At 44.6% G+C, this 26,016-nt stretch overlaps 1 long non-coding RNA gene across 9 annotated transcripts in view; it reads right to left on the bottom strand.

Moving 5' to 3' along the window:
• Positions 1 to 26,016, bottom strand: part of LOC114945773 (uncharacterized) — a 158,611-nt gene that overhangs the window by 103,802 nt on the left and 28,793 nt on the right. For 2 of the 9 annotated variants that reach the window (XR_014924382.1, XR_014924394.1), the window contains exon 3: positions 6,424 to 6,949. The exons of the other annotated variants lie outside the window; for them this stretch is intronic. This is a non-coding gene — a long non-coding RNA (uncharacterized LOC114945773). Of the gene's footprint in view, positions 1 to 6,423; positions 6,950 to 26,016 lie in introns of those variants that run through there. 9 annotated transcript variants of the gene reach the window in all.

The raw sequence follows: 26,016 nt of genomic DNA, 5'->3' as shown, positions 1-26,016 counted from the left end.
CTCTCTCTTCTTCGACTTTTGAGCGTTCGCACACAAACCTTCTCTATAATTCCGATAGGAGTTCCAATATTTAGTGCCCGGTTTCTTCCTTTACCGCGAAACACCTCGATAGGGAGAATAGCCCTAGGGAGAGAGAGAGAGAGAGAAGAGGGCGGGAAAAGGCGAAACGACCGGCAAAGAACGCGGAATGAACCCTAGGCTCTGGCGACGTTCGATAAGTACGCGCTACCGCGATTAAGCTTTCACGAGTGCAGGCCGAGATCGTGGAGAGTGCCATTCATCCGATATGCACAGACAACTGTGTGACGCGAGACTCCGTTACGGGACCCCAAAGACCCGCCGACGCGACGTTTCGCGCCAGGAAACGCGCTCTTGCTATGCGTTAGACGATCGCAGACCCGAATACCTTGTCGACGAGGCCACTCCATCGGAGATAAATTATCGCTCCTGGGAATATTATTTCGTCGCCAACATCCGTGTGCCGTCGATTGGATTTTTATGAACCCGAACGAGCGATTGCGCCATATTCTGTGTCGATACGCGCAAATTTATGAAATTAATGGAAAGTACCGATATCTTGCCCTAGATATCGATATTAATTTTTTATACATCAGTTATAATTTTAACATTAAAAAAATGAAATAGCTATGTCGATTCAAAATTGAACATTAACTCCCGAAGAAATATAAAGGCGTCATAATCGTTGGAATGATCAAGGATATTAAAATAAAAGACTATATTTCAACTTGCGTTGAAATCAGATGCAATATCGTTACGAATGGGTAGAAACAGTGGAACAGTTGGACGATGGAACACGTTGGCGTCAAAAAGCGAGGGAAGCCGTGACGAACGCAGTGTATAATCAAATAACGAAGTAACGTACGGTTTTATGGCCTGGTCGAGGTGTATGTGCAACGCGACGTGTGCGCAATACGGCGCTTGAAACACAGGCGATGTACGAAAATGTGAGTTTAATAAAAGAACGAATGTCACGGTTACGCGCGACGAATTAACGACCGAATTAACACATTTCGCGGACGAAATTAAAAGACTGCCTGGACATGTATACGCGCAGATCGAGTTTCCTCATACTTGAAAATTTGACCTTGCAAATGTCTAGATGTAGAATGAAAAATGTAGGGAAAAATATAAATAATTGTAACAATTTAATTTATAATTACATACAACTAATAATATAAAAACACAAACATATGTCTGCAATTTAGATGAAACATTTTCTACATTTTTCTAGGATTAATAACACCGTAACAAATAGAGATATATGTATATTGCACGCAGTCCTTTTTCTCACACACGCGTATGCAAAAAGAAATGAACGTTTGTCGGTCGACGCATCCTCTCGCTGTTTTTGCACGCGCGGTTCGCTTTTTAGTCCGCGCAACGAAGATGGCAGAATGGCATAACGGCGATAGTCTGGCCAGTACATTAGCAGCAGGTTTAATTACAAGGCCAAAGTGGTGGCAGCAATAGCGACGGAACGGAATGCTCGCGCGAATACTCGCCCGGTGCAATATTGATTCCCGAGATTGTCCGTTCACGGGGGAAAAGAGCGGAAAAGATGGTCCTCTCGACTATGTGAACTGACACGGAGGATTGCGAGAGGGTGCGAGAGATCGTGCTTGGCTCGCGAGACACGTTCATTGTCTCCTCTCTTCGCGGTCACCCTTTCCTTCATGATCATCAACTACCTCACGTCCCGCTGCTGGATAATGGCCTCAAACCAGTGCCAAGCGGCAAATCAAACGGCGAGAACTAAATCGTCGAGAGAAATTAAGAGATTGCCACGATTATGCCGCCTGCTCAGTTCTTGCATCATATTTCGAAGCTCTCTCTTTCTCCAAATATATTTATTTATATTTTTGCAACAATATCGCATCCGCAACCGAGATAGATTAGGTTTTTTATTCCGTCATCTTCGATCATTCTTTTGATTAAAGCTCCGATATTTTTCTAGAGATTTATAAGACATTAATTTCATATTTTCCCATGTTACGTTTAAATCATAGTTGATATGAAAAATTGATATTGATGTATCGGCATTTGTCATTAATTTCATAAAATCCTGACATACACACGTATAAACGTGAAATTTTTACGGGCGAACAATACATCTGGGGCACGCTTCAGAATAGCAATTAACATCGCGTACAAAAAAAAAAAAAAAAAAAGAAGAAGAAACAGTCTTGTACACACAATGGTACTGTCTCCCAACAGTCGGTAGGCAGGTCGACGCACTGCGGTCGCTCCTTCCATCCGCGATCGGTTGTCCTTTTCCCTTCAGCCGAAAAATAAATCGCGGCGGCGGGCGATGTAACGGGGAAGTTACGAGCGTAGATTCGGAGCAGAAAGACAGGACGCATCCTATGAATAATGGATCGACGGTGGCTCATTATACGGGTGAAGGGTCAAGGGCAGTTTTATATGTGAAAACATGGACGGTCGGGCGAGCAAGTGGCCGCTGTAGGACTATCGCGTTTAGTCCGCGCGGCAAAAGCTCTTCAAGTTCTGAGAAGGGAGGGACACGTCTGGCATCTGCGTACTACTCGGCGTGTTTTGTCAGGCTCGTAAATATCTACCGATACGCTCGATGCTAATCCGAATACACAGATGTGCCTTCGTCTTGCCAATTTGTATGTACGAGGTAGGTATATCGAACAAAAGTCGTGTTCTCATATAACAACTATAATCCCGGTCGGATTATTTTTCGCTTGTCAAATATGCGTGATGATATGCTTCTTTCAAAATAAATCGATAGTGTCGACAATTCGGAAAAATTTGAAGAAATTATATTTAATTCAAAGTGCGTTAATAACATTCGTATTGTACGTGCCTTGCAAAAAGTATTTTACAACTATTCTCATAAGCAAAGAAGAAAAACTGAAGTTGAGAATTAAAAGAACACAAAGCTTAAATACAAGCTCCGATAGAATTGAAACTCCCCAGAAAAATAACTCGCATTCGAAACCGATTATAAATGCCACTTTGTATCATCAAAGTTATTTTCCTTGCCGTCTCTCTCTATCTCTCAGAATTTGCCCCAAGTTATTTCATCCTCGAGCGCGTCACAAAGAGCGCAATGATCGACGCGTTAGTTGAGCGTTGCTCCATCGACCTCGCGCAACGCGTCACACGAATCACCCGAGTTCTCGTGGAAAGGTGGGATGCTTCCTCCCGCGAGATGGGAAAAAGACGGGGAGGAAGGCGAAAGAGGGTGAGACGAGAGAAAGTATAGGAGGACGATAGTAGGAACGGCGTCATGAGCCAGTATAATTAAGGTAGAAGAGATCCGAGCGAGAGGCAAAGGTCTAAGGGAAGAAAGAGAGGGAGGTAGAGAGAAAAGTGCTCTAGATCACCGGACGTCTAGCAGCGGAGCTGTGAGCGCAGATAAGGACCGCCACGGCGACGGCCAAGATGGACGGCCGACCGGTCTCAGCACTAGCCGGACTCTCTCCGCTCCGCTACCACGTCGCTACCAAGCGAGCGTCTCCTCCGCCTGCTGCCCCCTGGTCTCCAGAAGCTTCCTGGGGATCCTTATTTATACGCCGTCGGCCCAGACTAACGCCCATTGTCCCATTTCACCCCCGAGGTAATCTGCCGGACGCAAATCTAAGGCCCTGATCCTGCGGGCTACCACGAAAATCTATGACGCCTTTAATTTACACGCACGACACCCCCGCCCTTTCTCGCCGCCTTTGCCTTCTCCCTCGAGTCGCGACTGAGAGAGAGAGAGAGAGATTCTCCTTATGCCTCTCTCTTTCTCTCGAACAACCGGCCTCGTCCTTGACCGATACGCCGTGATAATCTTTCCGATGAAAGAGGAAAGCTACTTTCCTCTAGGAAAAAGTATCGCTTTAAGAAATTGCTGACGGTAATTTGTATTATTATTTTGTATCAAATAAACGTAGACGGACAAAATAATAATACAGCACTTTTATCACGTTTACACACAGATAACAAATGTCATTTAAATGTTTCTGCATAAATTAGGTACATATTGAATTTGATAATCTTTATGTCATATTGCGCAAGTATATTTAAAATAAACATTTTCTTATATACGATCGCGATAATAAATACCTATAAATTTCACTCGAGAACTTTCATCGTGGAGACGCGCAAGTGTAATAAATAAAAGCTCGATATTAAGAATAATAAAGATAATGAATTAACATGTACAGTATGTTGTCAGTTTTGATTGCTCGAGATATTTTACAACAACCCTTAACTTCGTGTCATTCGGCCGGCCACAAATATTGAACTTTCCTAAGCACACTCGACCAGACTCGACGATGCGATCCATAGAGACGAGCGTGACGGTAGGTGAAGTTTGCGAGTGTGCGTGTGTAAGGATAAGGGAGGGGAAATGTTCCTTCCAAAATCGAGGTGGCGCGCCGGGACGATGGCTCGGGTCAAATATTAACGTCGGGCCCGATAATTGCGAAGTAGATTGTAGGAAGGGCGGGCTTCGCAGCCGCGGAGCGATCGGGCAAACCCGGGCAAGTTCCTCGTGCCTGATAGCATCTCGCCCTCTCCATAAATATGTCGCAGTGAGCTTAACCCCCTTGCCTATCTGCGAGGCACGAAGTAGGGGAGGCATTAATGTCAAACCGAGACACGAGTTATGGCTCCCCCGTCAATTCCCAATGAATTCAGCGTTTTCGGCAGGGAATCGATGCGTTCCGACGAACGAGCGAGCCCGCCAAATCGCGCGCCATTTTTTACAGTTTTCGTCGTTTGTAAAATGCGCGGCGCGTTGCCACCCTCTGTTGTCGAATGATCGATTTTGCCCTGTGAAAAGCCCGCTGTTTTGACAATGGTAGGAACTGTATTAGATAGATGATACATTTTTATGCTACGCTCGGGAGAGAAATATGGTGCGATAACATATAGTTTTTTTCTAATATCTTCTTCGTAAATATATATTTTTTTAATGCTATTCGCTTTATAATATTATACTCGAGAGAGAAAGAGAGAAGAAATTATCACAAAATTATTTTTATTTTAAACAAATAATTTTCACCCATTTTTCATAAATTACTACTCTTATGTAGATTTTTATACAAGAGAGATGTGATTATGAAAATTATTATTTACTTAACGTCAACATATTATATATGTAACAATAAAATTACTCCGCGCACGAGAAGAGATAGAAATCATTTTTTATTATTAATTAAAAAAAAAATACGAGGTTAAAATTGTTAATTAATATTATACATTCCGCTTACATCGTTACATATGTTATTGTTGCTAGGATGAACGATGTAAGTAGAACGATCGGAAATACGAGAGCAACTTAAATTTTCTGTTTTTGCACACGAGTTGTCGATGGCGATCATCGATCATCGTGTCGTCGTATCGATGTGGTACCCGAAGACGTATCTTGTGTTTGTGAAACGACGAAAAGACCGATTGATGTTCACCTTTCGACAGTGATGGAACGCGACATCGTTTCTTGACACGAGCGAACGCCCGATTATTTGATCGTTATAATTACATGTTGACGATATCAAAGCCGATAGTAAAATTGTAATCTCGTAAAATTTCAAAATTCCGCCGTGTATACAAATTTAGAAATAAACTTGCATCTCGCATCAAAACGATTCAGTATTTTTTGTCGCTATTGCTATATATATGCGCTTCGACCCTTAATCGCAACTGTTACACCGCTTGGCGAAAAGCTGTCTGATGGCTTTTCCAAATATTTTCTAAAAAGCCTTTAAGAAATCGTGCGCCGTGTCTCGAGTAATACGATTATGATACGGGGGAGAGCTTCAATGTCTTCTCGAGAAAGATCCTCGCCTTTGTGTGCCGATCGATGATCGAAAGAGAAGCAACTTCGCGGCTTTCATGCGGGATCATGCGAGCCAAGTGCAGACGCGTTTTCGCGGCGATTTCTCGTAGGTGATACAAATAACGCAATCAGTATGCAGGGGGTTCATGCATATTTCAGAGGGGGTTACGAGGGTGGTCGCCGCTAAGAAGGGTTTATGACGGGGGTTGATCCGAGGATCCCCATCAAACCGCACGAGTCTGAATATCGAGGCGACGCCGGGGACGGGGGCAGACCTCTTAACTCCTGCAAACTCATTACAATAAATCAAGCTTTGTTCTTCGACCAAGCGAGGGCTGGCTAAATTCTGCGGGTGCTAACCCTTCTCTGCCCAACCTACCTTCATCCCCGTGTCGTCTGTGCTCCGCACTCGTCTGTTACTTGACTTTTGCCGTTCTCGCGCGTTTGTTTCTTAGAGTCACGGCGTATATAACGATCGCATTTATCATACTTTACCAGGATCGTGAATAACGATTGTAGTAACGCGCTAAGTGGCTTGATCTATTCATCACCTCCGCGAAAAAGGGATTACGTATACATTAAAAATTATAATCGTTTCCCAAAGCTTGTGCAACTCGTTTAAATTATCATTGGTAATGTAAACTTAACACATTACGATATGTGGTTTATGAACAGAGAATATATTTTTGATTTTAGCACTTCAAATTGGAAAAAAATAATTGTTCTTTCTCTCATTTTAATACTCAAAATTTAGTATTAACATCTCTTCAATTTAAATCGAAAAATGAATAAAATTTCGCTGGCAAAAGATATCACTCTGCTCGATCATCGATTGTAAGACACAGTATTTATGATTCGCGTCGTTTAATCGTTTGAAAAAAATTAAGTCACCGCACAGTGTCACATTCTTGTCGTTTTTACTGGTGCAGTTAATGTACGGAAGCAAACGAGAAAAGAGGAGAAGGAGGCCTCGCTGACTTTGTGGTTCGCAGCACGGATTTGTACGAGAGATACAGAGGGATATCAGGCAGATGCTGCATTCTGCGGAGCTCCACGTGCTACAAGCGTCGACATTGACTAATGATGGCGTGGCGAAGAGGGCGAAGGGGGTGCCGGAGGGCCAGACAGCGCGCCCTGGAACAGAAAATTCACCCAAGTTCACGCGACCTGTTGCACCCCCTAGCTCACCGTTTAACCTATAACCTGCCCGCCAAACATGGGTTTAACCTCGCCTTATCGCGTTATCGAAGTGCTCGGACCGGCCGCGCTTGCCAGTCCGTGTTTACTTTCTTTCTCTGCTTCCGCGCCGGTTGTCAATCGACTTTTTTTCTCGAAAGCATTGCTTATCGTTTAGGGATTTGAAATCTCTATTATATACCTCTCGACATACGTATGTATATTTAGATTTCGATATATCGTACACATGCACAATTTGTATTCCTATATTTTCTCGTGCTAAATAAAAACGCAATAAAGTATACATATATATATATACTCTCCGCGGTATTTATAACACTGAAAATTAAATTAATTTATCAAACTTGTAACTGTCGCGTATCTTTATTTAAATTTGTCATCTAACGAGCATACAAATATCTCTTTATCGGATTATTTTCCGATTGAATCGATTCGATTTACGCGAGAATAGCAAGACTATCGGGCTTCCTTTAGGTTGGCTTTTTCTCCCCGGGTACCGGCCGTCTAAACCAATTTGCCGTAAACACGTTCAGCAGGATCCCCCACTCGTTCTCGCAGCGACAGTGCGAGTTCCGGCACGCACTGTTCGAGAGGAGAGAGAGAGAGAGAGAGAGGAGGAGGAGGGACGAAGCTGATGGAGGCGCTAATTACTGCACTTTCCTCGGACCTGTACCCCGCTTATTATTCAGTCCGAATCAATCCGCGCGCGACGACCGCGAACGAACGGGCGGGCGGGCGCGCATCGAACGAAAAGCAAATTAAATTCGGCGGCCACGTTAACGCGATTACACGAACCCGGGTGAGGTCCCGGCAAAAATATCAATCGCACATGTAATCCCGCTTAACGAGTGTACCTTTTAATTAATCACCATTTTCAATATTTCACCGTCGCCGTGAGCGAATGTATTCGCTCATGCAACGCACACGCGCATGTGCATACGCATACGCATGCAAACATACTCGTGTGATTTAACACCGGCCGTGCCTGGTATATGCATTCCCTTCCTGTGCGAACGGCGCGAAATATCGCCGCGGCATTATGCGTATATTATCGCGAGCACGCACTTGGTGATTGAATGGCCGCGTAGGTACATACGTGCGTAAATAGCACGCGTGACTCTTAAGCCGCGCTTATCTGAGCGCAACGAGAGATTCAATTTGTCCATCCCCCCCAGGATGGAATTTATGCAAAAACTTTAACGAGATCTAGTCCGCGCGCGCGCGCGCGTGCGATTATCGTGACTCTTTAGCGAATGATTTATAGTATAGTCGTAGATCGATACGGGATTATTCGAAGAAATGAAAAGAGGAAAAGATAGGATAGACAACTTAAAAAGATGTCGTGTATCAAATTGAATGTGCGAATTGTGATTCTACGTATATTGGACAAAGAGACATTTAGAAACGCGCATCAAGAACATAGAAATAATATTAAAAAAGACACTACATTGCATTCAGTCGTTGGTTTGCATCGGACTTGCAACGATCATGAGTTCCGAAATGTTTTATATACAAAAACAAAGTAAAGGCATTAATTTACAGAAATTACAGATTTTCTTAACGCGTAGTGACTAAGATTCTTGCTAACTGTTAACATCTATTTATTTCTCGCTTACTTTTGTCAATTCTACATTGTTCATTAAAACAATGGTGAATATTGTCGGTGGTATAATTTATTATGCATTTACGTTTGGTATGTAATTTATATTTTTGTATATGAATTTGTAATTATTTGTTGCGATGAAATGTATTAAAATTATAATTATTTTTATGTAACTTTTTATAGATTTACTTGAAAAGGGCTTCAATGACACAGCTGAAACGTTGTATTTTAACTAATTATTAATAATAAATGATTGCCAGTTTGGTCGACTTTTACCAAGAAAGATGTTTATTAATTATTACTGGCGAACCTTAAGGATTATTATCTATTCGAAGAAAATTTTGCAATGACACGATTGTGTAATACTATTACGTTTGTGCGGTGCGTTTCACTCTCCACCTGCCTGGTATAAGAGACTCGTTATTAACAAGTTTATACGCTGTCGCATAAAGCACTCCAAGGTAAAGTATCTACGTATTACGAGATGTAAAATAAACGCGTATATAATCCCTTGTTTACCGCTTTTCGAGAAATTATTATATAGAGTCGATATATAGTATCTCGCTTCCATCGTATATTAATAAGGAAGTAAGGAATCGACAAGGCGTTTTATTTTATTATATAGCCGATATGAAACGCCGAGGTCATCGATATCGCATCTACGGATTTAATCGCAATTTGAAATTTTTGTGAGACGCGCGGCGCGATTAGACTTTTATCAAAGTAAGATATCAATTCATAGCCGCAATCCCCGAACGCGAGGCACGCCTTCTACGTGCCCTTCCTTATTGGCCATCCTTCTTACCTCGAGATTCATTCTAGCAATTACCGCGGTCCTGTTCTACATGAAGAAATCAATCTCTCGGATATACAACCTCTCCGCTAGAGCCGAGTTCAAAAAGGCTTATTTCGCTCTTTTACGATTGAATATGTTCCAACGTTTTAAAGTTTAACGACATTTCTCTAGGATAACATAAATTTCATTTATCTCGTATAAGATAATTATTATATGTTATAAAACGCGAAGATTCTGTCAAATGCAAAAATAATGCATGCTTTGAACGTTGACATGAAAAGTAAAATTGGATAATCTATTTCTATTTCTTTTTGCGGTAAATTTTTTATGTAAAACGCTTATCTTAAAAAAGCAACTCTTTTTTAAACCTAAATACTCGATTTCACGGATAATAATACGTTAAAAACTATGTCGATATTGATAGAATTAATAATATATGTTTCAAAAACGTTTGGAAGAGTTATTTAAAGCAAATGTTGAAAATCGATGTCGTTGTAGAACACGCAGTGAATATAGAAAGTACGGGATAAACGCAAGCCTTTTCTATCCATATCAGCGGGTAATCAAAATTAAGCATACGAATAAGGTGACTCTCTCTCTCTCTCTCTCGCTCGGGAGATAATCACTTCCATTCAAGTACTTAAACTGACTCAGCTGTGTCAAAGCGATTCCGCCGCGGAACAAGAGGAGAAACGGGGTTGCGAAACGTTTTAAAAGCGAGCCGCTGAGTTCGCCGGTTGATGAATATTCATGCCGCTATATAATAACATTTTTGAGCCACTGTTTAGCTAATCCTCCGGACTCATTTATCGTAGGAGGCAAGGACAGCTATAATTCTTGAAAACGCTCCAACGGCGTTACTATTATTATTATGCGAATAAATACCCCGGGATTAAGTGCGATGGGGAAACGCCGGGGGCGCGCTTGTGCGGCCGTTGCATTTTATGGAAACAAACGTAAAGTAGTTGCCGCGCGCGATTTATAGTTGTAGCTCAGGTTCGGTGTTGCTGACGATTAACGACCGCGGCCGCATGCGGCGCGGTGGGATCTTCGATTAAAATGAAGAAACAATTTGCGCGAAAAGAAACGCGATCGCAACATTTCTCCACCCTCTTTTTTTCACCCCCTTCGATAGATCGAGGGTGCGGCGCGATTGCGCGATCCAATTTCGAGGGTTATTGCTGATCCGTTTTAGCAAATTTGCTTTTGGACTTTGAACCGGAAATAGCAGTTAGTTATCGCGGTACCTAATGATGTTCGCATTATCAGCACGACTCTCGATGTTGTCAGCTAACAGACTGATATCAACGTGACGAAATGACCTCTTTTTTCCGCAAACTTTTCTATACGCGTTTTTACCTTCGTTACACATATACATACAGGATGCGGTTATAATCAAATTTATTCGCGAATCCGCGTTTTGTAACCGAGCCAATAACTGCGGGTGAAAAGAAAGGCAGGAATTTTCGCATGCGACCCCTTGTTCATGAGCGGATTTGCGTAAGATCTTGGCAAACGGCGATTCTTTCTTTGCGCCATTATCGCAAACCTTGAAGCTAATCCGTTTCTAGGTTTCATTACCGAGAGCGAAACGCATCGGAAAGTCGCCAGGAAACTCCACCGAGAGCGAAGCAGCAAACCAACCCGGAGCATACCGGAGCTCTTTAACCGACCCTCTCTCTCTCTCTCTCTCTCTCTGTTCCCTGCCCTCCGGCCTGCTTCTTCCGCCCGCAACCACATACACACGTACGTGCGTACACCGAGAAACAAAGGGCGCGTCTCTTCGTTTAATGCTACCGCAGTCAGGCCTCGGAGAGATTATAATAATCTCGGTTTACGTAGCGTCTCTCGAGCTGGTTAATTTGAGGAGGAAACTTCCGTCCGTAGGATCCGCGCGAGAGTCTCGTGTCTCCTCTTCCACGCTCCTCTATACCCTTCTCACCCTTCTGACCTCTTTCTCATTCTCGTCTCCGTCGCCTCCGTCGCTCTTACATCTAAAGCTGATCCGTAACTAGAATCGCCTTAATCTCCCGTAAACTCGCGAAATTCGAGGTTGCCTGAATCAGGGTTGCGCGATCGTAAGAGCCACGACAATACGACTCGAGATGTCTTTCTAAGAGTGTTTATCTTTTTGAATTTATCGTCCACGTATCCATTTGATAAATGTATCGAATATATACAGAGAAACACGCGAGATATGTCGAACACTTTTCTCGAGAAAGGTGTTAAAAGTTATTGACAATTAATCAAATTGAGTACGGCATCCAAAACAATCTCATCCCTATTCGCTATTCTTTAATTGGATAGAAAGAGTTAAATTGTCACATCGGGACGATTCTTGTGTGTGTCTTCTTTTTAAAATTCTTCGCTCTATTTCGCATCTGCTTTCGTCGAGAGTCCATTTAATTCACTCTGATTATTTGTTACGAGCGTCCATCGATTGAATCCACTTTAATGACTGCCAAGACGGAGAGAAGGCATTTCACTTAACCGTAAAAGAATTGCGATTAAGCACAAAGCCGGGTCGGTGAGGGCCGGGGATAGACGAAGAAAGGGAAAGGGAGAGAAAGAGAAAGAATTCGTCGTTCTCTCTTCACCGACGGTTCCTCGAGAGTCGTCTTTCACGAGGATTTTCGACGAGATCTCTCCCCTCGCCTTTAAATCATGAGCGCCCTCATAATTTCCGTGGAGTCAAACAAAAGACGCGTAAACAATGGCCACGGGAAGGATGAGAGCCGTCGGTGTCAAAGGAAGCGCCGCTTAAAAGTTTAATTCGCTAATTGAACCCGCGGCGTAGTCGTAGCGCCGACAATAACTGCGCAAATAAACTTGCGAGTACTTTCAATCCGTTTTTCCTGTCAAAGGAAACGCGCGCGCGATAGGCGCGGCTGCAATTTCGTGTCCGGAAAGGGGCGCTTTTTTTTTTTCTTCTTCTCCGTCTTGTTCGACCGTCGAGAACTCGAGCGAGAGGTGGATAAATAAATTAGTAACTCGTTGTCTACTCTCTCGCTGACACGGCGCGTGCTCGTTCCCGTGGAATGAAAAGTACATGCAAAGTTTGAGCAACAGCGTCGAGAGAGGGAGAGAGAGAGAGAGAGAGACGCAAAAACCTACCCTCCGTTTCTTTCGACCGTGTCGAAAATTATTTGTACATCTGTATTGTATCGTTTGTGCAAGCAGGAAAAGGACGACCGATTTTGATGCGATTATGCGCGCGCATTTGACCATATTTTCGCCACGGTCGATTTTCTACACGCGTATACGCGTTTTATCAAATTTGGCGCTTCGGCCTTTTATAGAGCGCGACCGCGTACTTTAATAATAATAATAATAATAATAACCGCAGCCACCCCTCCGTGCGCGAGCGCAAGGTTTACGCAACGAGCGCTTATTTTATTCCATATTTTCGCGATTATTGTATACATTATTTCATTTTTACGTGATTTTATCACGTTCATCGATCGTTCGCTGCCTTAATGCGTATTACCGTTCATTCTACTTTTATCACGGCTATTTATTTCCTGATTTATCTCATCCATTTGCGCTTTCAATCACGTATTATTTTATTTCCGCAAAGTCCGTTCCATTTTTCGCGATTCGGTCATCGTCAATCATTTATTTCCGCTTCATATCTATTGTCATATTTCATTCCGGCGATTTATTTTAATAAACTGCCACGATAAAGCTACAAAAATATATTCCGACATAATTTGTTTGTTGACAGCCATTCATCTATCCGTCCTCTATATCGAAGTCGAATTACTTACGGAAACAGATGTAAATGGGGCTTACAATTCTTATATACATATATTTTTACATACGACACATTTCATCATCATTCGCGTTGGCTCGTTCGACAATGGTAACATAATTACGACAAATGCGAGTGCTTCGATCAATATACACTGTACATATATCTTTGCGTTTGTCCATAACGTATCCCCAAAACTCGAGCCATCGCGAGAGAACTTGGTCGCGAACGAAGAAAGAAAACGCAGATTCTCTCTCTCTCTATCCACGGAAGAACTTGCCGCGATGAATATTTCAGCACGAGAGTCGTTACGCTTGGTCGGGCTCTTGACGAGTAACGATCTCTCCGCTCGGATCCAACGAAGGATGGAGGACGATCGGCGATACAGCGGCGCTCTAGTGCTCGCATCTCGTGCACGAGACGCGTATCTCTACTTGGGTGCCATCTCCTCCGCGAGCGAGGAACGTTATCAGGAAAGTTTTGGAATTTCAAATCGGCCATCCCCGGAACATCGGCCCTGTTCCTTCCCCAACCCTCGATCTACCGATCGTTGCTTTCCGACTTGACGTGATTCTCTCTCGTGTTTTTCTCTCTTTACCCGGGCACCGTCGTCGTCGTCGTCGTCGGAGTTTGACGCGGAATTCCCGCGCGTACGCCAGTCCGTGAGGATATTCCGGCGACGGGGAAGACTCCGGCGGCATCTTTCGGTCCATTGGCCCGACAGAATGATGTAGATTCGTCGTCGTCGTCGTCGTCGTCGTCGTCGTCGTGCACACGTCTCTCGCGCAACCGCGCCGCCATTCGTTCCGCGGGATGACAGACGATGATTTGTGGCCGGTCTCGGCCGCGAGCAGTTTCCTGATTTTTATGTAAGAGGACCAGAAGACGCGGCGCCCGGAGACTTAGGTCCCAGACGATCGTAAATTAAGCCGATACCGCGTTTCAACGCCGCCGAGACGTGTATCCCGATACGCGCGTTTCGCGGTCGCGAGATTGACGGCTCGGTTTCACAAGTCGAGGCTTTTCGAATCGCCGCACCTGCTTGCCATCTATACGACTTGTCATCGAAGGTCGACATTGTCGCGTAGGATTGTTGCGGGAATCGTAAAAGTTGTCTTGGATCGATTAAATCAAACGATTCTTCACACGTACATACAAAAATTAGACCAATTAAAGTTACGTAATTAAATAGTTGAAAAATAATGGATACAATTGTTTGTGTCTATCGCAAACTTAAGAGATACGAAACGTTTAAATAAGGCAACGAGAGAAAGAGAGCTTGTATAAATCATTAAAGATGTGAAATTGTCGAACGAGTTAAATATATATATAATTGCCCACTTTGAAAAATTGATCGTATTAATGACAAGAAATGTGTCACATCGCTTGAAAACGAAAAGTGAACGCAATTAGTCAAATTACAAGATAAAAGCTTGAAACGATTATCAGCTGGATGTGTGTAGGTAATCGCTCGATATATACGTACGTGCGGTTTATTTATAAAATCATTCAGACAAACGTAATAAACGCGATCGATGCGTAACGTGTGGAATAAATCTCAAGACATTTGGCAAAGTAGGTCGTATTATGAATTGAAGCGACACTCTCAGTCCGATCGTTTTCGCGACGAATAGGGGTCGCGACGGAAAACGGGTCGCGCGTTATATTTATACGCTTCTAAAAATCGCTACAGTCGCGATAGAATAATGAGTGACAGCTGAAACATTGGTGCTCCTACATATTGCAACTCCGTTCCGATTCGATGCGCTAATGTCCCCGTTTACCGAGACGAGACGGGACGAGACGAGACGAGAGAATTTATAGAGACTCGCGTCGCGAAAGAATCTCCCTCTCGCTGACACGTTTTCTCACTCACGTGCGATGAATCGGATCCTCATTTTCGCGAGATTGTTTCTCGCGTTTCGTACCCGATACATCATGCAACACGTTGCGCGTTTCTCGCGCGGCAACTTGAAGTCAAGTTTAAGCTGCCGTCGCGCAAGACGACGCAACCGAGAGAAGTTACGCGGCTGAGGTGATATGTGTCAGGTCCACAATACTCGGGCGGGGACTCGACTAAGTAAATGTTATTTCCGCCGGTGCATAATTGTGACTCCGTCGAGAAACGCCGTGACGTTAATGTTAAGGACGACGGGGAGCTCTGGCACGAGACGGAAGACGCCGTTTCGCCGACGCCGACGCCGACGCCGACGCCGACGCCTACGCCTTTCGTATATACTCGCGCGACGAGTGCTGAAAAACGAGGACTGTATGCGAAACAGCGAGTTATACACGGATGACGGTGTCGCGAGCGTAATTAAGGTGTCCGCGCGCCCGTCGCGCGTTTGTCTCGGTAATGAACGCAAATCGCCAAGCGTGTTGTCTCCAATTTCGTGTCCCGTCCCCGTCTTAATATATATATATATATATATATAATAGAACGCACGACTTCTCGACTTGATATACTTTGGAACGACACTCAACCACGTACGCGCAGTTTATACGCCCTCCTTTTCTCTATTAAAGAGAGAAATTTCGACGTCGTCATCGGTATCGCGCTAGAAGATAGTCGCGCCATAGTTCGACGTTGCGGTGTCAGCCGTATAAGAACGCATTAATTATTTTCCAACGGGATAAGTAATTTTCCAAGCGTCGTGGAACGGAAGAACGGGCGGGGGAGGGGTTTGTTTAGACCGACGAGGAGTAGTACGTAATCATCCGCAGATGAAAGAGCTGTCGGAGTGTCGGAGGCGAACGAAAGGCAGCACAACAGAGCCACTCTGTGCTTTGCCTCGAACCGTGGTCTTCCCCCTTTCTACCTCGAACCCCCGAGGGCCTATCCTCTCCGCGCGTTCTCTCTCTCTCTCCCTCCCTCTCCTTACCGTCCCTTTAAATTAACCGATCAATCGGGCCACACCAACATTTCCTCCGACATCAAACACGCGTCGCTTTGTGATAATTAATCGTCAGTCTTCGAATGGCGCTAGCAAGCGGCGGTTATTGGCAGTCTGATGAAATTTTTGCGCGGAGGAAATGGCGACCAAAAGAAAAACGGACGCGCGGGAAAGAATACTTTTTGACGTCAAAGCACGTCGAAGAACGTTCCGCAGGATTTCACCGGTACGCTCGCGAGCACGCTCACGTATTACGGGAAAATCAAAGGTCGAGACTATTCGCCTTGAGGGCTCAAAATACTTTTGATCTCGCATTACCGTATTATTAATTCAACGAGCGTGACATGGGAATTAAAGAGCAGACAGTCTCCGCGCGCGCACATACGCGGATATCTTATCGGTATCGTCGCGCTCCGTATAATCGAAATCGGAGATCAAAGCGCGCGCTTCGGTTTCCTTTCTTTCTTCCTTTTTACCTCGTCCGAGAGAGCATTGCCGTATCGCAAGAGAGAGAGAGAACAGCAAGAAGTCATTACGTACGTGTTCGCCAATTACGCAATGTTACGCGTAATCATGCGGCGCGGCGGCGGCGACAACGCGAAAGAAATCTTTATTCGAGAGAAATCGCCTTCAAGTAGAGATTAAGTAGAGATAGAGTGTGACGTTTGTTTAGAAACAGCGCGAGTTGTACAAGATTCTAATTATTCAACAACATATGGCTGCGTATAACACACACACACAAGGCGTATCTCGCTAATAATAGCTGTCCGGCTTGCGGTTTACGTTGCTGGAATAGTCCCCGTAGTCAAGAGGTTCGTGTAATCCCTCTGTGAAAGCTCACCCTCCTATACCACCACGGAGGGAGGGGGGTGACAGCGGGTATAGTAACGGGGCGGGTGTACCTTCGCGGCACTTCAAACGGAATCGTCAAAGCTTCATCGAGTAAGAGTAATGTAATTCCCTTGTTACCGTATATCCGATCCACGGCGCCCAGTCTATTGCACGGTATCCGCTTCTGAGCAGCGGCAGCAGCAGCAGCATTGTCTCAAACCGCATGCTTCCCGTCTCCACGCGACAGCATTGAATTACGCTGCTCTTTCTTTGTCGCATCGCATAACATCGCCGCAGATTCGACGAAGCTTTCACACGCGCGTTTCTCTCTGTATTATTAAGGTAAACGACTATTGTCCCCGACGACCGGGATACTCGCTACTTTGAATCCCCATTCGCGCGCGAAGCGTTTATTACGACGAACGTATCCTTTTTCTCGTTTACCAAATAATTATATACACGTTTCGTTCTTTTATTTATTCGCGCAAAATATAACGCGCAAAGTCGTTTAGAGATTCGAGTCATTATTTATCATATTCGAATACTCTTTGGAAAATATGGAGAAGCAACGTGCGTTATATTTCAACACGCCTGTTTTCGATATTCTTCACGATATGATGCAGACTGGATATTATCGTATCACGAGCGAGGGGTTTTTTCGACACGTATGATTTAAGAGGATACCAACGGTTATGATTCTCGTCCATTATTTTCATTCGATAAACCGAAAGCTACCCGTTGCGATCGGAGATTCCTCCCCACCCGAGGATAACGCGTCAGGGCGCTCATATATACATGTTTATTATTTAATAAAAACGTTATTGTGGTGAGCGAGGAGACACACGGATCGTGCAATAACAGCGTCGCGGAGTAAGATTGGCGTCGAATCCGGCGAAGAGCAGGACAAACAGACACGGACGCAGATATTGAGTTCGTCTCCTTCTGCGCCCTCCGAAGGATCGTTGTCCTTTCCATTCTTTCGTTTCGTCCCTCGTATGTGCGAATATGTGTGTGTGTGTGTGTGTGTGTACGTGTATATGCGCAAGCGAGAGCGCGGAATTATCCACCCGCTCTCCTCTTCGTGGTTCCAGATGGCAGCAGTGCCCATCGCGCGCGAAAGCCGCTGAAAATCACCGACGTACGATGATGGTGTACGATACGTGCTCCCTTCGTGGACGAAAGCTATATACGAGCGGAGGAAGGGACATTGTGTTTGGATAGACGAGAGAAGGACGAGGGTTACGACGTTATATTGGCGCGAAGAGAGAGAGAAAGAGGCGTCCACCCTCTGGCGCGGAACCCCATCGCAGCTATAACGTGATTCTCTCCGAGCGGGACAATATATTATTTTAATGTTTTAATATCGTGTCGGTGTGGTCGTTCGGACAACGCGGTGTCCGCGTTTAGGATGTCCACCGCGCTCCACTCGTCGTCACCGATCCGATTCGGAACCGATAATATCAGGAACCGCGTCTGCTACCCTCCACATTTTTTCGCGACTCGCTCGCTAACAAGTGTCGAAGGGGAATCTATTTCACCCTTTCCGCGTCCACCGTGACAAAATGCTACATTTATATAAGGTGAAAAAAAAAAAAAAAAAAAAAGATAAATCAAGCGGAATAAAGAATCGGGAACACGTTTTTTTTGTCGAGAATACAAGTGTCATTCCCTTCGCTCCATATGAATTCGCTAATATACTGCGTAAACTGTAAATCTCGCGGCGGGGAAGATTCTCGCAGCGACACATACATAACTATATGAAACGCACGGCGGTGTTTGCATCGCGGTGCTGCGTGTTCTGGAAAAGAAAAAGCTCGCGCACCGTCGCATTGTGCTCTCGCGGCTCCTGGTTCGCGGACGATTTAACATGGGGGCGATAACGACCGGGATAAATCAGCGCCCGTCCGAACGAGGCGCGGCCCGAAATCAATAATAATGGGCAGGAGCCATTAGTAAAATTAATAAATTATGCCACACATTATGTGCGCATTGTGAGTCGCGCGCTAGCTCGTCGGGGTAATACGTCGTAAATCATATTAGTGAATAATCCGCATCACCATAACCAGCCGCACGGGCAGCCGTTGCGTTTTGCGCCATGACAAAAGTGGTATTAACCGCTCGCTTGTCGTTAACATTCTCCGCGTCCTTGTAATCATTGCTTGTGATAATTGCCGAGATCGTCCGTCGCGAGACAGATCTAAGAACGTAATTCCTTTTGCCAGCGACGATCGAAGCGCGAGAATTTCTATTTGTCAGATATATATATATATATATATCTAGCGACAAAAATTTTGTTCTCCAAATTTTATAGAAAAATGTTGGAAGATATTTGAGACTATGTTATTCCGAAATAATTTATTAATTTGATAAATTCTCGAATAAAGAATTTGATGTGAAATATAAATCTTCTAATTCTCGCATGAAACGAACGAGAAAATGTTTCCGAAAATGGAAAAACGGACGTCTAACGAAAAAGCTTTTGTCGCGCTGATATCGGGGCGAAAATTGTCGAAAAGTTCACGCGGATACGAGAGTCGCGAGTCGCGGTTCTTTTCCTCCGCAGAGTTCGTATTAGCGCGATCGGAGTAGCCGGTTACAGGGGGCTAGGTATCTATCGACGAGCGCATAGCTTCCTATTAGCGGGGCACTTCATACGGACGGGCTCTCGCGCACCACCTCGCCTCGCTTCGCCTCGCCCGTGGGGCGATATCGTATAAATGTGTCGTTAATTACTTACCCCGCGACACCGCCGTTCTCCTCCATCGCCGTTCCTCCCCTCCCACATTCACCGCATCCCTTCTGCTCCACAGACCCGTCACCTCCACCGACTGCCTTCCGACTGCACCACCTACGCCCCTCTCTCTCTCTCTCTCTCTCTTACTCCCGCGTCATCCCTCGATCGCGCTTCTTCCCTCTTCGCGCCGTCTCTACCGTCTCTTCCTCCTCGTCCTCTTGCAACGTTATGGCGCCGCGTGTTAAGGAAACTAATGTTTATTTGAAAAACTAATTGAACGGGACTCTCGCGTCTACAGCCGGCAATTAAACGAGATTACTGCAGTAGCGCTCGAGCCCCCGAGGGGATTAGATAGCACAGTAAGATATGGAACGCGTAATGTTTAACTACGGCAGCCCTCTGAAGCGCCGCCAATAATTAATTGTTAGCTCGATACGCGGCGAAACCCGGCCGATATCAAAAAGCCGGAATAACCACGACGAGACAGTCGAGAGAGCGTCTCTTTACCACTTCTAGTTCCCTTCCCTTTCTTTCGTTTTCATCGTGACGCACGATAAGTAGATGAAATATTCGCGGGCTTGAGTACCTCGAGATAGACTGACATTTATATAAGTATCAAACGGCTAACTGTATAAAATTGTTTTTGCATCGTGAAAACCATACCTTTTAAGGTTTCCTAAGACTATTTCGTATTATGGAGGGAAAACTCAAGTCACGATGTTCGATAAAATTAATAATATGAAAAATTAAGCACCTATACTTTTTTAAGACATGAATTTTTTGTGCATATCTAATTCATTTTTTTGGTTTGAAATATTTTTTATAACAGCAAACTTTGGAATATTTTCTGATGCACTGTAATCATCATCGTAAAATGTCTGCCAAATATTTTAGCCAAATTATGTTATTCTACCGCTTTTCATTCATTAATTTGGAAAATGGGACGCGAATCTAGTTTCGAAACATTACTTTTAATGTGTCAGAAATATATAACAATTACAGTCGATACTGGATCTATACCATATTTCGAAAATAAACAAATTATGTATCATCACAGAGATGCACATTTACATCTTTTATTACTTAGCGGTTTTAATGCGGAGAGTGATGACGCGCGTTCATTATACAGGATCCAGCGCGAGGATACAAAACGAGTGTAATCAAGCGGCTTTGCGGTACTTTCCGTATCGGCAACGCGAGCGACAAAGCGTGCGATTAGCTTCGCTTCGCGAATCGTCGTGTCGTGGCTCGACACACGGACGTGTTTCTTTCCTCTCTCGGATAACGATACGCTCTCACGCATACCTATAGTGTTGTCTGAGCGCTTGTACGCCATCTCTCTTCCTCTATGAATGCTCACACAATCGAGCATTCTTGTCTCTCTTCCCCTTTATAGCTCTACTCATTTCGCAGGCAGCATTAAGTGCGACGTAGGGATATGTGTGTGGGTGAGAATCATACATGTACAGGGTGCGTCCTCCGATGTGCTCGGGGACGTACTGCTGTCCCAGCAACCCTGTCTCGCCCTCGACCACTACACATGCCATTACACACCCATATCCTGGACAGACCGTCGTTCGTCCCTCTCTCTCTCTCTCTCTCTCTCGTTCGTCGCGGTACTTTCCTCCGGCTCGCTCGCTCGCTTCGTTTCCCTCGCCTCGTGCCGTTGCAGCATACACGAGCGGAACGAGTGGTGTAGGGAGACGATACACACCACTCTCTCTCTCTCTCTCTCTCTCTCGCCGAAGAGCTGCTGCCTCCGCTACTCTTGGACCCGCCGTCCCTCGCCGTCGTTCTCTTCCTCCTACCCTGGCGTGTTATACCGACAATATATTTAGGAAGCATGTAGGTTAGCTATCCCGTCTGCCGACCCGTTCTCTGGCGCAGTATCGTCCTCTTCCGTACCCCCAGAAACGACCCCGCAACCTACCCGGCTGCCGATACTTGCTTGCTGCAGATTAATGCAACATCGTAACGCGATAGTGTCCGCTCGCCGAGCCGCAACCAGGACTCACCCCTTCTCATCCCCCGTACGGGCCGCGCTAGAACGCCGACCCTGGCAAGTTCGTAACTTATAATTATTATCTGACTATACACAGCCTTGTGCTCAACTATGACATCATCCAACGAGAGACGAATACGATACTTCCGTGCCCCTGACCACTATCCCGGCTACGTCGCCATCGATAAGAGCCCGCCTTCCGGAACGAATCATGGACCGCGGTTTGTTCGGCTAGAATACTGGTTTAACTATAGGAATATATAATAAACGTGCGAGAGGAAAATCTGTCGAGACGCAAGGGTTTCAATTTTGCCGAATCGATCGATAGCAAATACATTGATACGATTATAAAGATATAATTTGACGCTCTATGTATATGCACGGCGGATGGAGCCCGAAAGAGATCGTTTCGGCAAAAGAAAGTTTCTTAGCGGAAAGCTCGTTGAACTTAATCGCTCCACGGTGGATTTCCGATCGCGTCGATGGGATTGGTATTTCCGTCGTAAAGTAGGCATTATATTTCACGCAACATCGAATCTCGGTCCCCTCGTGCACGTAGTCAGATTCTCGCGCCCATCTCCATCTTTTTCACCGTCGACCATCCTGCTATCCCTCTCCCCCTCGGTGTGGAAGAGGGTCACCATTATCGCCAACCCCAACAAATTCACGAGAAGTAAAAGGGAGTTCATTGCATATGTGCGGCCAAGTCGTTCAGGGGTGCGAAAGGTCCATCCAGGAGATAGGCTGCCACGATAACGGTCGTATAAAGTAGAAAGAGACTTAAAGACGCCCGGCTATCTAGCAGATAGCCGACTGCGCAGACTCGTTCGAGAAAGAGGGAGGGTTGAGTCGTGCCGCAATACGAATTTAATTTTCGGGACGCGCATAGTTATCGTACGTTTCTGCGACTCTTACAGCTTCTATTTTGCCGTCGTTACGACGGCACATCGTGGAAAACATACATTACAGGACGCAACTTGGAAAGTGTAACCGGGTGTTCTGTAATTGTGCAAACAGGGTGTCGTATCTATTTAAAAGTATTTAATTCTTGGAAAAAAAATGCAATCAAAATATAATCTCTCTAATCTTTTTATAATTGTATAACGTATAATAAGAGGGGGATAAAAATAATCCCGTATAGTTTTCATCACATATATTCGTATGTTAATATAATCAAATGAATATGAAGAATAAATGCCGTTTCTAATTTAGAAAATTGCTTTAGATTAGACTCGTGGAGGGAAAAACGTTGCTTTTTCCTTTTCCGTCGAGAGTACGTAAAGAGGGCTGACTATATACGCGACTTTACTACTGGCAACACGAATCGTACCGCGTCTATGTGTTCGGAAAATAATTATTTTTTCTCTTTCCGCACGGCTTCGTTTCCCCACCTTATCGGGACCGTCGTATCGACGTCGAAGGGTTGTTACATCGAATCCGACAGGGCCGTCACTCAGCCCTTTCACTCGTCTCGACATCGGAGCCTGACGAGGTAGCATCGAGCTAACGTCGTTACTTTATCGATCGCGTTCTTCGGGTGAAAAACGAGTCTAAGGGACGTACAATCGAGAAATTCCATAACGGCAAATCATCGGGTTCGATTGTATCCTCTTCTCCCACTGATTCCCTCCAAAGCGCCCTAAAAGGCGAAATATTTTCAAATTCGTGCAAAGCCTGATCCTACATCCTTAAATTTCTTTACTTTGATCAACATTGCCTAACTGTAAAAGTTCTCAAAAAACAGCATTTTCGTATACACAACTGCTATTGTAACTTTGAGTTAAACGTCTGTAAGCACAATATATTTTTATATCGTAGTGTAAAAAGTTTTCATTAGAATATTATTCGTACAACATATTCTTCTCAAACTCACGTAATATGTCGTCGAGTCAAGTCCCGTTTCTATTTCTTATTCGAGTCCAAGTTGAAACGCAACATCAAAATAATCTTCAATTTTTCATTCCTACTAAACTCTAATCGATCGTAATTTACTTTTTCAATTCCAAACCTGTTCTCTATTCATACATCTTTTTCCCGGCTGGTTTATCTTTGACGAAAAACGTTGTCGTTGTTGTTGGTACCGAAAGCGCGATATTTCGAACGTAAAACATCGGCAAACACGATGACGTTACGTAGGTGCCCACCTAACTAGCGTGCCAACGGCAGTGATAACGAATGGAAGCCACTCATTGGCCTGCGATTTATAATCCCTCGCATAGAGTATACGCGTGTATGTGCTTGCGTGCATGAACGAGTGAGTGGTTGGATAAGAGTAGAGAGAGAGAGAGAGAGAGAAAGAGAGAGAATGAGAGAAAGCTCTCTTTCTCTTTCTCTCTCTCTCTCTCTCCCATCCGCAGGTAGAGATACGCTCGCGCCAACATCGACATTACATTCCACATTAACCAAATTATGATTTAAGGTCTCGCATTGTCGGCGTGCCGATTGTTCACATCCAAATAGTCCTCATTCAGGGCCCGATATAAATTATAATATGCGAGCAATTACGTTGATGCGCATAGTGGTGCACGTGGAACTTGGACGTGGAGCGAGGGAAGGGTGGCGATGACGGGGGTGGAAGCGGGATACGTTGGTAATTTATTATTCGCCGTTACTGCTCGAGCGTCGCTCGTTGATGTCGTGAAAGGGGGAAACGAGAGACGCGAGAATTTGCTTGATAGCGCGCGGCAGAAATTGAATAGCCCTGTTTATTCTCCCACTCGCGATTCGCTTCGTTTCAAGCCTCGTCACGTAAGAAGTCGTCAAACAGATTAATCGTCGCGTATCAAATTGTTATTCTTCGACAATAAATTTGATTGCGTTATATTTTTGTTGAGAAACTATATTACATTTTTCCATCTCGCGCACAGAAAACCTCGGCAGAAATATTAACAATTGTGCTCTCGTCATTTGGCTTTAATTCGAATGAAATACGTGCATCACGATGACGATGTATATTTTCCTTTCCTTTTTCTTTCTCGCGTAAACAGACAAATCCATATATACAGATTGATCGAAATTTAAGGTTGTATTTAAATTTGAACGATTTCTTATTTCTCCCTATTTTATCAGTGAAATAAAACTCGCGCAAAATGCCAACAGTTTGAAATATTCAGAGAATGTTGAATCCTAGTCGGGATTTTCCGTTACGGTCGTAACACGTTCCTATATGCCATTGACCGCTTGTGATTACTTCGTCGAATGTCGATCGAAGCTACGGCGAGCAGAGATAGGCGGCAAAATCTTCACCGTCCAATCCGCAGTGAGCGTACAGAGCAAGGGATCACGAGAGCCTGGGCAGCAATAAAAGTGATGTACGGTTCCGTGTTCGCCGCGTCGGCCGTTCGCCGAAGACGACCGGAATCACCCGTCAGGTTTACGTCCCTGACGTTCATCATCCGGTTGACAGGCTTCATTGCCCGGGCAAGAGGGAGCGAGAGGGAAAGATCCCGTTTTCCCCGCCGTCTGTCCTCGTCTTGAGCTCGAACGTCTCCCACATCCCCCGAAATGGCGCCACCGTCCGATAAACGGGCTTTCTTGCGATGATCTACGAGTCCCAGTTTGAAGACACCTCGCTCTTGCTTCTTCTTTCCAAGAATTAAAATCGATACCCGCGGGATTTTAATCATCGCTTGAAATTGAACTCTGAATAACGCTATCATTTTATTCTCGATCGAGTTTTTCAAATTTTCATCTTTTTCAATATCAAGTGTGAATTCTATTTAAAAAAAAGAAAATATATATATATAATAAAAGCAGGATGAAATAACAAAAATTGTCATTCCACAAAATATAAAGTCCGTACCGAAAAAGCTGTGTTATTCTTTGATCAATTCAATATCATATTTTATCGGCATTTTGCCCGTCAATTATTTTTGCTACCAAATGCAATATCAAATTGTGCCGTGATTTTTATTTTATTTTCACTATATATACATATGGATATATCCCTTCTTACACCGTCTATTTATATACCGAAACGAAAGGTAGCGGGCATGAGCCTCCATTAGCAGTGCACGAGCGTACATTTGTAAAAGCGTTGTATGTCACGCGGGCCTAAGAATATTTACTCGAGGGATTCGATTCATCGAATTTCCGTGGAGCACGCGCTCGCGCTATTTCCGTTCGCGTCGGTGGACATAGACCGGGTCGAAGCATCGCCCGTCCGGCCGTAGATCCTCCGATCGTTTAACCGTCCCCCTTATCGTCCTCTCGTTCTGTAATTAGTGAAAGTAGGTAGGGAGGAGAGAAAAAAAGCTAGAAAAAAGAGCCAGGAAGGGGATCGAGGTGGCCGGTTGTTAGGCGGCCGGAGGGCGGTAGAAGGGTAGCCATAAAAGTTTATGCTCTCCATATGTTGTAATATAGTCGGTAGCAAGCGGCAGGGCGCGGGGGATCG

This window comes from Nylanderia fulva, unplaced genomic scaffold, assembly GCF_048542155.1.
Source record: "Nylanderia fulva isolate GAGA-0341 unplaced genomic scaffold, ASM4854215v1 Scaffold1, whole genome shotgun sequence".
NCBI lineage: Eukaryota > Metazoa > Arthropoda > Insecta > Hymenoptera > Formicidae > Nylanderia > Nylanderia fulva.
The sequence above is the reverse complement of the archived record's forward strand: the minus strand, read 5'-3'. Positions and strand labels throughout refer to the sequence as shown.